The sequence below is a fragment of the Raphanus sativus genome, chromosome 4 (assembly GCF_000801105.2).
Source record: "Raphanus sativus cultivar WK10039 chromosome 4, ASM80110v3, whole genome shotgun sequence".
Classification (NCBI taxonomy): domain Eukaryota; kingdom Viridiplantae; phylum Streptophyta; class Magnoliopsida; order Brassicales; family Brassicaceae; genus Raphanus; species Raphanus sativus.
In genome coordinates this window covers 37806308-37824171 of record NC_079514.1, presented here as the reverse complement: position 1 = coordinate 37824171, position 17864 = coordinate 37806308, and the positions used below count along the sequence as shown (strand labels likewise).

The 17864-nt window shown below is 31.7% G+C and overlaps 1 long non-coding RNA gene across 3 annotated transcripts; it reads right to left on the bottom strand.

Moving 5' to 3' along the window:
* Positions 1-1597: 1597 nt before the first annotated feature.
* Positions 1598-4553, bottom strand: LOC108849109 (uncharacterized). 3 transcript variants are annotated; one of them, XR_008944259.1, is made up of 7 exons: positions 4258-4553; positions 3938-4062; positions 3522-3854; positions 3242-3309; positions 2937-3168; positions 1867-1956; positions 1598-1751 (listed from the first exon to the last, which is right to left on the bottom strand). It is a non-coding gene; the product is annotated as an uncharacterized LOC108849109 (long non-coding RNA). The 3 variants fall into 3 exon arrangements; XR_008944260.1 differs by lacking the exons at positions 1598-1751; positions 1867-1956 and having other exon boundaries at positions 2683-3168; positions 4258-4347; positions 4444-4553; XR_001949132.2 differs by lacking the exons at positions 1598-1751; positions 1867-1956 and having other exon boundaries at positions 2683-3168.
* Positions 4554-17864: the final 13311 nt, after the last annotated feature.

The following is a 17864-nucleotide window of genomic DNA, read 5'->3' as shown; positions in this document are numbered from 1 at the left end:
CACGGAGCAAATCTCTCGTGTACTTAAATATTTTTTAAAAGGTATTACGTATAACCAAATAAACAGCAATACATAGTTTTTATATTATTTTTCATTATTCGTGACTCAGGTCCATCTATAATCGTTCTTGATATGTTTTCTGAATAAAAAATTGATCTGAAAATTACTTGACACAAGAGTTACTTGGAGATTCTAACATACTAATTGCAGAACTAAAGAGATTACTATCCACTGTTTTAAAGACAGCATCCTATGTACAAACTAAATTTTATCATAATTTAAATTCTACAAAATTATTTATTTTATACATATATATACATCGGGGAAGTATATATAACATTTTATAAATATGGCTGAAACTATATAGTATTAATATTATACAAAATTTGCAATTGTGTACTAATATAACATTTTGCTTTTGACCCGTAAACTAATATAACAATTGTGTACTAATCCCATATATATTACCGAAAATTCATATATATATATATATATATATATATATATATATATATATATATGTGTGTGTGTGTGTGTATATATATATATATATATATATTATACCATTAGTACAAAAAAATTAAAATGAAAGAAAATATTTATACAGCCACGGATCAAATTCTAGAAATAAACGACAGCAACAATAAATTATTTTATAACAAATGCATTTTAATAGAAATTATAGTTTCCAAATATATTTATATATTTTATGTATTTATAAATTTATTTTATTTGGGATGCTAAAATTTTGGAATTGGAAAAAATATGATTCAACTCTATATTATTTTAATTAAGAAATTTATATCAGAATATTTTATTAAGCTTTTAATTTTAATTTTTATTACAACTGCAAAAAATAATTTTCAATCTAGATTTATGTGTAAATATTACTAATTCATCATTTAATATAAATAAAAAAAATTAAAAACAGAAAATAAATATCCGTCCGATCAAAATCTAGTTTGATATTGATATAATACTCTAAATTAGTATATCAATGGATATTATTAGAGCAAATAAAGCTGAAACTGACCGATAGTTTTCCAGCATCTTAATAAGTATGAGTCATCGGATTTTTAGAGAAACCGTAAACGGAGCCAAAGTCTCAGTTTTCTTCATTCTGAAATTTCTTTAAAAGACTTAGTAAACAATATTAACCAAATAAGATAAATATGTAAATTAGAAAAAAAAGCTTACCTTTTTAAATTCACTTATCTCATCTATATTTTCGTTAAGGAAAATCTTTGTAGAGAAGTGTGAGTTTTGAACTGATATTTTAGAACATCTCCAATGTAAAACACCATTTTTTCCTCTAAAATTGAGCAAAAGTGATTATGGAGTAAAAATGCTCCAACCCCACTCCATTTCTTACTCCATAATGGAGTGATGAACAAAAAAAAATTAGATTACTCCATTTATGGAGTAAACTTCATTATGGAGTGAGAAATGAAGTGGGGTTAGAGCATTTTCTACTCCAAACTCACTTTTACTCCATTTTAGAGGAAAAAATGGAGTTGGGTTGGAGATGCCCTTACCTGATTATAAAATCATACGTTAAACTATTATTAAATATTTTTTAAAATATGTACTTTGTTACGTTAATATAAACTTAGAAATTGGTTACGTACCACTGAATTTTTTGGTCCTCATAAGACTTCCAAGCAAGATAACAGGACCAGTTTTGTTGTTCTTCAAATAAGAGTGCACATCCTCATCATTTTTTTCCATAAAGTGCATTCAATGATTTTTCACTATAATTAAAACCACTGAATTAATATGCAACCAAAAATTTGATAACGGTAATCTAAGAACAACTTTGTGTAACTAAAATATTAACATATCTGAGAAAATATTTATACAACTAACCTCAGATTTCGTAGTTGAAAGCCCAACAGTTTTGTGTAACTAAAATATTAACATAAATCAATTTCCAGCATAGTTTCCAGCATTTAAATTCTGCAGAAATAGAATGCGGATGATGTATTAGAGAAGAAGAGAAGAATTGTTATAAGTATTTAGCAAAAAAAAAAAAAAATAGTTATAAGAAAATTGAATGATGGATCATAAACCTGCAGCAGAGAGTTTGTGACTACGATGGGGAGAAAGATAAGAGAAAAAGAAAAATCAAACGATAGTGAATACAGAGAAAAAAAAAGAGAAAGATGAAAGACGCTGGAAATGATCGTGTGATGATGGGAAGTTGAGACTAATTAGGAGGATAGTTTGTGGGATTAGTGGATTACCAACGTGGGTGTTATTATAAATTTATCTCTTTTTATTTTTGACAATATTTATCTCTTATTTCTATTGTTAAACTAATTTATATAATATACTAGGGTAAACCCGCCCTACGGACGGGCGGACGAATAAAATTAATTATAAACATTTATTAAAAACACTAATCTTTAACCATTGGTCTCATGTAAATAAATATATATATATATATATTAAAAGCACTAAGTTTTTTCTTTACATATATAATGTTGAAGGTTTTACAAATTTAAATGACAATTAAAAATAAATACCAGATACATTTACAATATTGGTTTTAATTAATTAATGTTTTGTTTCTTAATTTTTGTAGCGTAAATAATTTATATATATATATATATATATTTCTCTGAAAATATATTATTTGACATAATACGAATAATCACATACGTAGCAAATTTGCCCAAAAATTAATTACTTTGTTAAACTATCTTTTATACATGTTATTTAGTTAATCTTTTACATTTATGTTAAAATACAATTCTTAACCAAAATAAACCAAATTTACACGTGAATCTATTTTCTTTCAAAACAACTATAGATGGAGCTCTCTATTCTTCATCCAGAATAAAAACAACACAAAAGGAAAATTAAATATTACCGGTGGAAGCAGTCAAGTTTACTTTAATGCAGTTAAATGTATGCAACTTGATCTTTCTTTTTACCTGACGTCTCTTGCTCTCTCTCTCTTGGGTCTTCCATAATTCTTCAGAAAGGACAACATACAAAAAGGATTTCAGTGGAGGCACGAGACTCTTGGTGGGATTCTTGAGGGATAACTTCTGGTTCTGAAAGATCAAAGATTATGCTTTGATATGCCTTCGCATGTCTTTTCATTTTCTTTTTGGCCTTCTTCCTTGTGCTCAACCAGGTTGGTTTTCCAGATGAATAAGAAAGCTGTTGTGGTCATCAGTTTATTAAGACAGGAACGGTAACAGCGATAGCCTCGAACAACTACTCTCTAGTGTACCTGAAAGAACGGGACGTACAGAGCCCCTGCAGAAGCCGGTCTGTTGCATGGATCCTAGAGCAGAGCCACTGAAAGATCATGATAAAGGTTAAATATTGGTGTCCGAGAAAGAATGCACCTGAAGGAGTACCACACAGATTGATACTAACCAACTTTTAATGGTATGTTGACTAATTGACATACGGGTCACTTAAGTACAAATATACTTATACATGTATATTGATATTCTGAAAGAGACATTGTAACACAAAAAAAGAATCAAATCTTAATCAGCCTATACCTGCAATACTCAATAAATGTGAAATTGGATTAACCTCTCCTGCCAGTCCAAAATCAGCAATGTTAATGGATAGATTTCGAGATACATATATTTTGCAACAACCAACACAACATAAACAAAGAAGAAAACTTTCTTATAGGTGGGATTGGAAGCTGTATGAGACAGATTGTGAACTAAAAACCCTTTGAATTGGAAGCTGTATGAACTAAAAACAGAGACAGATAGAGGCAAGAGAGACAGATTGTGAACTAAAAACCCTTTGAATTGGAAGCTGTATGAGAAAACGAAGCAACTTTCTCTTCTTGGAGGTTGGTTTCAGTATCTGAACTCAATCTAAACGTGGATAAAAAATGTGTAATAAGTTTCGACTGTTATTAGGAATAGCGAGAATGAGTCTCAAAGGGATGAAGCCTTACCTTTTATAGGTGGGATCTATCTTCACAACCTGAGTCTCCATAGCGAAAATAAACTCAAGTTGCATGTCTGAATTTCATCTTTCAAACCTTTAGCTAGACTGAACCGCTTGTTGGAACTCATGTAACTACAGAGAAACGATACCGATGAATAAAAAACGTTAAACAATAAGAGATTATAAACGAAGTCTAACCGCAATGGTGGAAGAACAGCGAGGTGACTTCAAATCAGAAAGAAGAAGAGTTGGCCGTTTCACCGAAACTAAATTTTCTAAATTGTTTTCAAGGATTGAGAGGATGATTTGAAAGGGAAGAAGGCTTACCTTTTATTGAAGAAGAGCAAGCTGCTTTGAATGTCAGATCGTGGTTGATGTGGATGGATGGAGTTAAGAAGGGTGATAAAGGCGATGAATCTGTAATCAGAACGTTTTGATTGATTATGACAGAAGACAAAACGATGCATTGAAGACCCACAAAGAGATCCTTTAAGTCCATTATAGCCACTTGACCTCTGGAGACTCCATTGTTGGTGTCAGAGAAGGATATGAACTTCGTCATTTTTGTCAGAGATCGAGCCCTCTATTAGGTGGGAAGATGACGAAGACGATAAGTCTATCCCTTTTTTCTTTCTCGTACACGAAACGTCTCTTCCTGTCAGGCTTGAAAGCTTGAGCAAAATAGAAGCCCAACAGAAGCCCACATAAGATAACATGTTAATAAAACGCAGAGTTGAACGGATGGGACACGTGTCGCAAAGAAAACAGCCGACTTTCTGACCTGGCATCTGACGTGTCTTCACCTGGAGAGAGTAAAATGTATTTATATAAATAGATTTAAAATATAAAAGTTAAAACTGTTATAAAGGATACATTATTATGAGTCATCCAAGCACATAATATATAAAATAGTTTTGCACAACACGTAAACATGAATATAACTGAAAAAAAAAAATTTTACAGATTAGTTATCGCCTTAAATAACGTGGGTATAACGTCAAGTTGTCAACACATTTTATTTGTTAAATTAAATTAATAAGAATTTGTAATTATCAAACCTTTATTTTATTTAGCTCCTACGTTATGTTTTCATCCAAGAACCATTCCTTCTTATTTTGTCCATGTGAGCCTTTTTGTATTTTGCAGTTTTTTATTTTTAAAGAATTTCTACTTGTTAGATTTTTACTGGAGAAGCGACTTGCGCTTTAGTATATAGGAATGTAAATATTTATTAGTATATAAGATTTATATTAGTTATATTTCTATTCCAACATCTGCCTTTTTTTCTGTTGAAATGTTAAATTCATATAATTTTCTAAAATATATGGTTATGGTAGACCACCCACTTATTTTAAAATAGAGTAAAACAAATAGTAAATAAAGAAAAAGACTGAGGTATAAGACTTATACATAACAACAAACCGAAATTACAATTCCAAGAGCTAGGCCTGGGCGTTCGGGTACCCATTCGGGTTCGGTTCGGGTTTTTCGAATTTCGGTTTTATTTTGTAACACCTTCTAGGTCCCATTCTAGTAAATCTACAAGTTCGGTTCGGGTTCGGATATAACACATCGGTTTCGGTTCGGTTCGGTTCGGTTAATACCCGAAGTAACCATATATCATTCGGATTCGGGTTATATCAGATCGGTTCGGATATACCCTAAATAAAATCTAAAATTCAATAGAAAAACATAAAAATATATACTTATTTATATATAATGGAGTATTTAAGATACTTTTTAAAAAAAAAATAGATACTTATTGTTAGATATCATGTTGAAATAAACATGAAATTGAATATTTGAAGTACATATTTATGTTTTAAATATTTATATTATATATTAATTTGGACATTCGGATCGGTTTGTTCTGATATTTTTCGAGTTTTTCGGATTTTCGTGTTTTTCGGATTATCCATTCGGGTTCGGTTAATAACACTTCGGGTTCGGATATGTTTTGTAACACCCTACAAGATCCATTCGGATATTTTTTAGAATTCGGATTCGGTTCGGATCGGGTTTTTTGGTTCGGGTTCGGTTCGGATTTCGGGTTACGGGTTTTATGCCCAGCCCTACCAAGAGCCAAAGAGATCTGACGATCGGTCTTGAGAGGGCGAGCAGCCTGTCACGCATAGCTCAGTCCACCAAAGAAAATAAAGCCGCATCAGAAGATGTCGTGTCCCTGAAGATCCGGTGACTGCGCTCACGCCAAATGTTAAGTGGGGTCAATATCTAATCAATTAAAATAACTCGTTCTTGTTGTAACGACGATTAGTCTTTTTGTTGTTTTTCTGATGCAATTACCCCATTTCTCTTTAACCCCATTTTCACTAGGATTAAGACTATACGATTCATTTAGCCAGTAGCTTCTATGACGGAGATCAATCAATTCGTAATCTTTTCCCAAGTTGTAAGGAGTAAATAAATGTATGCACATTCAAAATGATAGAAAACAAAAGAAGATAATGAATATTGGACTCTATTATATTGTTTACTAGGATAAAATCCGCGCCTTGCGCGGGATGAGATTATTTTTGAGGTTTTACGATATTAGTTATATTAATTTTGGGTATCAGTTTGGTTTTAGGTTTTGTTTTCGATTTTTTTAATTGAGGGGGACGATATTTTGGACATGCTAATTCAATGTTTAATTTTATTTAGTTCGTTGCAATGTTTAAGGTTTTTTTTGTTTTTTTGGTGTTAAAGATAAGACTGTTTGTAATTGTTTGGTTGAATGTTACAATATTTTTGAAGACATTCCTAATGTCAGCAAATATTTTCAATATTATAATTTTCTTAAGAATCATAATAAAAACAACAATCATAATAAAAACAACTTTACGTATAGTTAGGTGTCTTTAAGAAAAAAAAATGTTGCATGAATATATATATATAGATAAATTTAATAAATATTTAAAGAAATGTTATTTAATATAACAAATAAAATACAAAATTTTAACAAAAAATAAATAAAAACTTTTATATAATTAGGAATTATAACATTAATACAAATATGAATTGGGCTGTTTCCAATTAATTAATATAGGCCAATTTGTTTTATCTATCAAATATTTTCACTTAGGGCCCATATTAAACAGCACGACTAAACATCAGTTTCAGGTGAAACAAAGCCGTCTGATCCCAATTAGGTTTTCTTCCTCACCGCGACATACCAACAAAATTTCAATCAAATGACCAGTTCAAGTGATCCTGTCTTTTTTTCTTTGTTTGGTGATCAGTGTTAGAAGAAGCGTTCGCGGGTTACGATCCAATTGATTTCATCACGATATTTCTTCGCTCCTTACTCGGATTATATCTTCAACATTTCGGCCCAAAAGCTTGATTGAATTGATCAATTAAAAGAAGTCTGAGAAAAATCGACCAATCTGTCTTCACGAGAAGGTAATTTCATCTCAAACGAAATTTCGTTTTCATTAATGACTGTTTCCGGTATTACGAAGATTGTTAGTTATCATTCAGAATTTTTCTTTTAGATTTCACATTTTCAACTGAACCAATAATTTTGTGATTATTATTTTTGACTCTGGCTTTTCATGTACAAACGGCGAGTGGAAGTGATGGTTGAGCTTCAAGTTCATATTTCAAAAAGCCATCTATAGTACAAACTGTGACAAAATCGAAACAGAGATCTAGAAGAGGAAGGTCTTAAGCTTTACCATAAAAGGAGGAACAATAACAGTGTTGTTAAGGTAAGTGGTCTAGCTAACTACAACTTTCTAGTATCTACAATTCGATAACACGAATAAGATAAATACATAGAATACGATCATAATAGATAATTTCGTATAGGGTACACAATATGAACTAAAAATAAGACACCAAAAGATAGATAAAACTATTCAAATATAATTAAAAAGTTCCATTATAAAAAAGATCCAAATCTCATCCTTGCTATTACAAAGAATAGTCTAAATAATATTATTAAAACCAACTTTAAAGTAAAAATATAATAAAACATCTTCGATACTTTAGAATTCAATGAATGGAATCCTGCATACCACAAATTGAAAAAACTATTAGGAGAACCAACTTTTTATATATACTACTCATAGGAAATAACCAACTTATTACAATATACTTACTGTGCTTTGAAGAACTGAATATCTAGAATGTCAGTATCAAATAGAATTTCAGAACCACATTGTAAGTTTGTAACATATCTGAAGCCACCTATAAAGTAGTTTGAACAGTTATAAGAAAAAAGAGACATTTTGAGTATAAAAGAGTGTGAATAAATATAGATTACCTGTTCTCCACTCAATTCGCCATAACCTTTGAACACACACCATAACATCTTCAGTAGTAGAAGCCAGAACGCATTTAAATTATGGGCTAGAGCTCCGTAAGCAACACACTTTATATGAGTGAACCTGTTATTTTTAAGAAAGTTATCTATCAATATACATATATTTCATCTGGTCAAATTAAAAATTAACAGATACATCAAAATAAAATTTCAAACCTGAGACTTATCAAGGAGAACTCTATCGAATAGAAGAAAGTATTGTAAATGTTAGCAGGATCAGGTTGCTGATGAGCAATAATATCTCATACACGCACCAACGCTCCACATAGATCTACATAAGCGAAATGTCTTTCTGATTTTAGTAACATTACTTAACAATATAAGAAAGAGTTAAATATAGTTGACATACCAACATAGTACATAGGATGATAAAGACCCCGCTTTGTAGCACAAAAGTTGGAACAACACAGAAAGTTAGAACCGTTGAGTGGTTTTATCTTCGATAACAAAGTTGATTCTGTGAACTTGATTCTGTATTTGTTCTTTGTGAGTCTGTACAAATCAGTAGCAAGTCCTACTTCAAAATTGAGTATCTCAACCCAATCACCATCTTTCAACTCAATCTCGTTACGTAGAGAAATATAATAGTTCAAGCTTCCTTGTATTGTTACTCCCTGTTTAAAACAAAACAAACTGTCTTTTAATTATTTTATACATTTGATTTATAAGAAGTTAATTAAAATATAAGAAAGCTTACATTCTCATCTCCTAAGAGCATGACCGAGTGATGATCTCATCCGCTTTCTATTTAGTTATCAGTAATAAAGAACCATATAGGAGTCTATAAAAAGTAGTATATGGAACGTGACATTGTTTTATGTGAACTAAATAAGAAAAATTTGTTGCAATGTCTTAGAATCGTAGATTTTGATTTCCTTGACTTTTTCACATTTTGTTTTTGCTTGCAACCCGTGTGGCTAGATCTGTTCTGAGCTGTCCTGCAAAAGCTTACATTTGATTGTTATAGTAGACCCTTTTCATAATACTCACACACATAGATTAATACTATTTCAACTTTTCAATCAGCCTAAGATAAATTGAATTATTAATACAGTTAAACACTTATAGTTATGAGCTGAAGATAGTTTCATTACCAAACAACTTATGTGATCGTAGCATAAATATACACACAACTTCTGTGATCGCAGCTATTATAGAAGAATGAGTAAAAGATGTTTTGTTTCGAGTCTATGGAGTTACAAAGATGAATGAAAGAAGCTTTGCTTTTATAGGTTCAGTAAACCTAGTAGTAATACGCAAGGAAACGTTTAATGCCGCATTTAATCCCATATATTTTTCGCGTGCCAATCACTCTTTGAATTTAAAATTTCCATAAAATATACCTTCGAAATATTTAAAAGTTAATAACATTTATTTAGCTTGCACAGAAAGACAGACCTATTAAATGAAGTATAAAATAGAAAGAGTGATGTAATGTCTCTCGCTATCGGTCCAAATTGGTTCAACCACTAATGATTGATTTGGTTCACAATTGTTAACCAAAATTGAATAATAAATCAATCTATTATCGCAACTTCATAATGATAACACGTAAAAGCATGCACACCACGTTCATCCCTTATAAATACCAACAAAATCACATTGACGTGATCTCGTCTAGTTTACGTTTTATTGATATTTTTAATAACGTTTTCTGTTAACTTTTGGTGTGCCTGATATTTTTATTTATAAACATAGGAACGTCCACTGTCAGACATTGATCTCCACTGTGCTCATACGCATCGAACGAAGTTGTCAGGTTAAAAATACATTTTCTCCAATGTTGGCCAGTTGACAGGTATGTATCATTATGAATACAGACTGATAAGGCAGATTAGAATGTGCAAGGAGTTGAAGCACTTGATATATTACCGTAACGATGGTTATGGAATCTTCTTGCTCGTCAGTTTGAGGGGCGTCATTCAAAAGGAGTTGCCGAAACTGTCACGAAACAAAGAGTTGAAAGCCACTTCAATTTATAACTGCGAGCTGCTGTCATGCATGACGTTCTTGATGCAATGCCAGGTTTCCATTCATTCAAATCTGGTTTTACTTGTGTTCTCAATCGTGATGTTGTTCTATATTCGTTTGGTTAATATTTTTCTTGACACGTACAGAGGGTATCAAGCAAAATAAAGCTCGGACAATATTACAGCAATTCAGTGAGGCATGGCGATGTTGGAAAGCTAATATCCATTGGACAAATGTTGCTCACTACAATCGTGAGCGTATCAGAAGAGGGGCTACTGTTGATAAGACTGTTCGTGGAAGAATCTGAGAAGGTTGACTCGACTTTGGCTTAAGACAGAACAGGTCTGTACATTTGTCTTAAACGTCTTAGTTTTGCGGAAATTAGTTACCTGATATTCATTATCAGTTCTCTGATAAACTATATTGTTATGAACATCGACGTTTATGATTTTAGTCAATATCCCTTTAGCAATTCCATTCGAGATAATGTTACTCGAAATTATTTAAAGTTTGTGTGTCGCTGGAAAGGGAAGGGAAGAAATTAATTTTCCTCCAAATCGCTATTAAGATGACACGTCATCTTCGTTTCCTCCAAACTCCTAAGAAAGCGACACGTGTCAAAGATAATGTGAATGCATTTAATGACAACTAGATTTTGACCCGCACGCCCGTGCGGGTATACTTTTTGTAAAATATGTTTTTCCATATCAATATTAGAGTTGGACAAAAATCCAAATCCAAAAGATCGAACTGATCATGATCCATAAAGAAGTATCAAACTCGAACTGAAATTGATTAAATATCCAAATTATTCAAAATCTTGGTACTTAGATAACTGAAACCGAATCCGATCTGAACCGAAATATTTCGAATACCCGAATGTATTTTAAAAAAATTATATACTTATATATATTATTTCTTTAGATTTAATGTATATAAAAACATCCAGAATATATATGGTACATTTAGGTTGGTTTAAATAATTGAAAATATATATAAATAGTCAAATGTAAATGAAGTATACTTATACCACCAAAAACACATCAAATAATTATTGATTCTCTATCTAAATATTTAAATCAAACCAATTTATTTGTTAAGTTTAGGTATTATGACATATCTTATTCAAATTTATATGTAATATATTATTTTGTTTATATATTTTGAGAAATTTAAAGTATATAATGAATTTTAAAAAAAATAATTTAAATGGGTTATCCAAACTCGAACGAACCCGCAAAGATCGGAATCGAATCCGAACCAGAATCCGGAAATATCCGAACGTGACTGAATATTTGTTCCCAGAAACCTGTAACCCAAAGAGATCCGAACCAAATCTGAATGGGTACCCGAACACCACCCCTAATTCACAATATATTTTTTCCTATAAAAATAGAGCAAACATATAATCAAAAGTATTTTATACGTATTATCATATAAATAATCACATATATTATATTTTTAAAATTTAATGTGAAATATATAAATCATAATTTTAAGTTGGTATATGAAATTTGACTTTGTATTTTATTTTTCTTATATATATTGATTTTTTTAATAATGGTTATATAATCAATAGTATTTTATACGTGTTATCATATAAAGAATCACATATATTATATTTTAAAATTTAATGTGAAATATATAAATCATAATTTAAGTTGGTATCTGAAATTTGACTTTGTATTGTATTTTTCTTATATATATTGAAACATTTTTAATAATGGTTATTTTAGTAAAAATAAAATTTTGAATATATGTATATTTTGAATCAATTTTTGATATAAATCAACTTTAAATTATTATTTTGATTTGAAATATATATATAAAGCTTAAATTTTGTTTTATGATTATTTTAGACAAATGATATTTTTAGATGATTAGATTACTTCATTTTTGTATATTTTAAAATTTGCACAAATAGATTATTTCTCATAATATAATATATTTCTAAATTTTAATAATACAAATTCATTATTTTCTTAAAATAATGTTATCTATGTTCCCAAACAACATTATATTTTTTATACTGCTTTTTATGTTTTCAAACAATATTTTTTTTCTAAACTGCTATTTATGTTTCCAAACAAACCTATTATTTTTAAACTGGTATCCAAATTTACAAACAAATATATTTTTAAAATTGTTATCTATGTTTTCAAACAAACCTAATTTGTATTTCAGTTTTAATAATATAGATAGTGTGCTAGTTGATTGAATTCGAGATTGTTACAAAGATTTGCTAATATTTAGGAATATATTTTGGAAGGTAACTAATAGATTTATAACGATAAGGAAAGTATTAAATGATTGCATTAGATTTTGAAATAAATAATTTATATTGGTATTGGTATTTTGATTTTTTTCTGAATTTGAAATAAGACTAAAACGCTGTGTTTTATTGATCCTATAGGTGGTTTATATAGCCAACCGAGGATCAATTTGGTCTAGTAATGGTTTTATAATTAGATGAATTATTAATTAGGAAATCGTGTTTCTTGGTTTAATATCAAACCAAAACTCCTGTGAAAATCAATAAATACTTTTTAATTTTTTTAAATGATGGACTTTGTCTCACAAGATAGTAGAGGACTGCTAAATATGATAACGTTTCATGCATTGTATAGAAAGATATATGTAGTAAACCGAGGATCAATTTGATTTAGTAATAGATTTATAATCTGATGGTATATTAATTAGGAAATCGTGCGTTGGTTTAATATAATATCAAAACACTGTGTTTAACACCAGTGGCATATCATTGTAATTTTTGTGAAAAACTATGGGCTAAGTACAATTTGTACTTCACTTTTAATAGTTTAGATGCATCCCTTTTAATATATAGGGGATGAGTATTCAGGTATCCGTCGGTTCTTTCGGATATCGAATATCTCGGGTTTAAAAATTAAGTCTCGTTCGGATATTACAAAATTCTGAGTCGGGTTCGAGTCGAATCCTTCCGAGTTCGAGTGGGTTCGGTTTTGATGTAAAAGAACCTTAAAATAACCGAATAACTAATATATCTGAAACTGGTTCATACTCAAAGTAACCATATTACCCGATTCAGTTCGGATATTTTGTATCAAAAACTACCCAAATGTACAAAAAATAACTAAAATTATTCATTAGACACGGTTTTTTGAGTATTTCTATACAAACTATCATATTTTATCTGAAATACACAAAATAATTAGTATATTTAATTTATAATTTTAATTTAATTTTTAAAATAATTATACATATAATTATAAATAACATTTTTAAATATATATTTATATTTCGGAAATCTTCGAATACTCATTCGACTCTCGGTTTGGATCGGGTTGAGTACCGGTTCTTCGGATATATCAGTTTAGGAACCATTCGGTTATTTACCCCGTGTCTGATCGAATTCGGGATCCTGATTTTCGGTTCGGTTTTGGGTCGGTTCTTCAAATCCGAATATTTTGCCCAGTCCTACTTTTTAAGATAAAAAAGACATTATATCTATTTAATCTGGATATTCGTTCGGTATTACGTTATTTTTTTAACCTCCTAAAATATAAATATCATTTTAAATCCATATTTATTTTGTTTTGTTCGGTTGAAGTGATCAAGATTTTTCATTTTTTGGTGATAGACCTAAAACTATTTTATTTGTTTGGCTTCATGTTATATGAATTTTCGACAGTTCTTATGTTGAACCAATGGTTTCATTTTTATTGATTCTTAAAAAAATGAATCAAACTGATTCACCAGATCCTTTTTAACGGACGCATTAATCTTAACACCTGTAAAAGTTTATTGCATAAAACTATTTGTTAGACCACGATCTATAAAGCATAGAGAAAAATATAAAAATAAAGAAATTTGCGCAGTAAGGTTTTCATACATTAGAATCGATTAAAACCATCTCAATCGTTAGGCCACCAGCAGCAGAATACTGTTTCCACAAACGTATGATCTTAACCCCGATCTTCCACATTGATTTGAATGGTTTCAAATCACACACAGCAGTTATCGCAATCATTATAGAAGAATGAGTAAAAGATGTTTTGTTTCGAGTCTATGGAATTACTAAGATGAATGGGAGAAGCTTTACTTTGGTTCAGTAAACCTAGTAGTAATACGCAAGGAAACGTTTAATGCCGCATTCAATTCCATATATTTTTCCCGTGCCCATCACTCTTTCAATTTTATATTCCATAAAATAGACCTTCGAAATATTTTAAAGTTAATAACATTTATTTAGCTTGCACAGAAAGGCAGACCTATTAAATGAAGTATAAAATAGAAAGAGTGATGTACTGTCAATCGCTATCGGTTCAAATTGGTTCAACCACTAATGATTGATTTGGTTTATAATTCTTAACCAAAATTGAATAATAAAGCAATCTATTATCGCAACTTCATAATGATAACACGTAAAAGCATGCACACCACGTTCATCCCTTATAAATACCAACAAAATCACATTGACGTGATCTCGTCTACACACATTTTATTGATATTTTTAATATAGTTTTCTGCTAGCTTTTGGTGTGCCTGATATTTTCATTTATAAACGTAGGAACGTCCACTGTCAGACATTGATCTCCAATGAGCTTGTACGCATCGAATGAAGCATACTATATCACAAACTTAAATCTTTTATCCTACGGTAAGTCTTATGACAGTTATCTACTGCTGTTGTCGTTTGTTGCATACGGGAAATCATAAAATTTAAGTAATTGAAATGATTCTTTCTTATAGATATAGTTTTCGGTATAATTGACAGTACACATTAAGTAAACAAATATTCATGCTCTCGTTCGATACTCATCATCGTTTGATACGAATTTCAATACATACATGTTGATAACTCCGCATCTTCCGTACCTTTCACACAAAAATTTTAAAAATCAAGTGATAAACTATATTGTTATGAACATCGACGTTTATGATTTTAGTCAACATGTTATTATATGCACCCATTCAAAATTTTCATAGTCGAGATGATTTAAAGTTTGTGTGTCGCCGGAACAAACTAATTTTCCTCCAGAAGCGTTATTAAGATGACACGTCATACACATATACTCCAAACTCCTCAGAAACCGCCATGTGTCAAACACAATGTGAAAGCATTTAACGACAATGCATCCCTTTTAATATATACTGGATATCACTACCAAATCTATGTAATACACTATCAAGCCTCACCAAAGGAAGGCAAGAAAAAGAACACAAATCAAAAATCAGGAAAAAAATAAAACAAAATAAGATGAAAAGAGCTGGTTCGTTCACTATAGACAGATATATATATGACTTCTTGACAGCACCTTAAAACTTCAATGAGATGCTTGTAGTTTTTCAATCTCCCTTTCTCCCAACATGAACATACTTATGAAAAAGGAAAAGTTAACTTCTCTTATTCTTTAGCTTCCTTTTGAACCTTAATAGTTGACTTCTCCTTTCTTAGTTTTTAGTTTTTGTTATCCCCTCTCCTTCCTCTCCTTTGCCTCTTTCAATCTTGCTAGCTCCTCCTCCAACTGGTGCTGCTCCTTCAACTTGCATAGTCCTTCATCACTCGGATGTAGGGATGGCAATTTGGACCGCGACCCGCGGGCAGGCTCGTAATAGATCCATGCGGGGCAGGTCTGGGCACATATTTCTGAGCCCGTTTATTTTGCAGGTCTTGCGGGCGTGACCGCGACGGTACTGGGCTTTAGCGGGGCGGGATTATGCGGGCTGCGGGTAAACAATAAAGCCCGCTACACTATACTTATACGAGAACTTGCCGTCTTGAACGAGATTTTTTTTATATATTGAACGAGAACTTGCTGTCTTGTGTTTAAGTGTTCCATGAAATTAAGTGTGGTTGTTTGAAATCATTATTTGTAATAAGATAAACATGGAGGGAGCTTGCAAAAAACATTAGTTTGAAAAGTCAGAAACTTCACACAATATTATTTGTATCTGTACACAAAAGTCCGAGCCCAGAAGTTAATAACAAACAAAATGATGTGACTGTGAGCTCGTACCCATAATGATATTGATACGCCCGTATGATGATGAATAAGGAGGAGGAGCATAGGACAAGCTTGAGGAGCTGCAAAATGTGGAGAAGAATGAAACTGTGGCTTTGAAACTGTGGATGGTACAGGATCAGCTCTCACTGCTTTGTACGATAGTCGGCAATATTGAAAATATGCAGTCAGCAATCTTGAAAATACAAACACGCATATAGACGACTGATACGTTACAAACAAAATCAAACTTTTAAACATTAAGACAAAGATGTACATGTTAAGTGGACCTAGAGAATTGAGAGGACGTTAATAGAAAACAAAATATACAGTTGTTTTAGTGAAAGTTCATACTTAACTATGTTGAACTAATCTTGATTTTCATTTACTATCAGCAGACCGCACTGCCGCAAAGAACCACCGGAGAGAGAGACTTGGACTACTGGTGGGGCGGGCCACGGAGGGACGGGTGGTACCAATTGCCAACCCTTTGACGACCCGCGGGCTGCCCGCAAAGGCCTGCAATATTCGCGGGGCGGGTTTGGGCTTAAGGATTGAGTACCGCGGGTACTGGTGGACCAAACCGCAAAGAACCGCCCGAGAGAAAGACCGCGGCGGGGCGGGCTGTACCAATTGCCATCCCTACTCGGATGAATCTGTGCGGCGGGGCGGGCTAAAGCGGGGCGGGCTGTACCAATTTATAGTTCCTTATATATAGTCTTTCTTGATGTGATCATGTTTCTGAATGTGTTTGGAATATATTGTATAGGCAAAGTTGAATGAGGTGACTTCATTGGAAGGACATGTTATGCTAAAGAAACTTAGGGATGCTTTAGAAGCCATGAGAGGTCGTATGGATGGGCGTAACAAAGACTCAGTAGAAAAAGCTATCTCTATGGTTACTAGCTTCTCTTACTATTATTTACTCAATAGTCTTTTTTGCCGAGTGTAAACAGTTTGTTTTTGTCAATATTCAAAAAATCGTGTACCGATTTTTTTTTAATTCTAGAAAAATTGGTTTTGTATGTCTGATATTTAGAACACTTGTTGTATTGTAGGTTGAGTCTCTAGCCGTTAAGTTAACTCAACATGAAGGTGGGCTAATTCAAGAAAGGTTTGAAGTGAAGAAACTAGCAAGCTTACTCAAGCAGGTACATAGAAAGTTTTGATTTAGACTCAGTTCTCTTCTATAGGTTGGTTATACTTCGTTCAACACTCAAACTAAGGCTGATTCATTGTGTTTCTCAGGCTTCAGAAGATGCTAAGAAGTTAGTAAGCAAGGAAAGGTCATTTGCTTGTGCTGAAATCGAGAGTGCAAGGGCTCTTGTGATGAGACTTGGTGGGGCATTTGAAGAACAGGAGCTTTGTTCTAAGGCTTCTCAAGACCAAGGACCGGTATGTATCAAGTTTAAGACTAATCTTCTTCTAGATATATGTTTTGTTCTAGACTATTAGCTCCAGAAAAAGAATCATGGATCTAATAACTCTTCTGCCTCTCACAGCAACGAAAGTATCACATTTTAAACTTCTCTGTTTTGGATTATCTTAAAGAGTTTATAACAAGAAGAATTTCTGCTTACAGAAGCTTCAAACTAAGACAATAGAAAAAAGAAAAAAGCAACAGACAAAACGAAAACTACACTTGCCTCTCT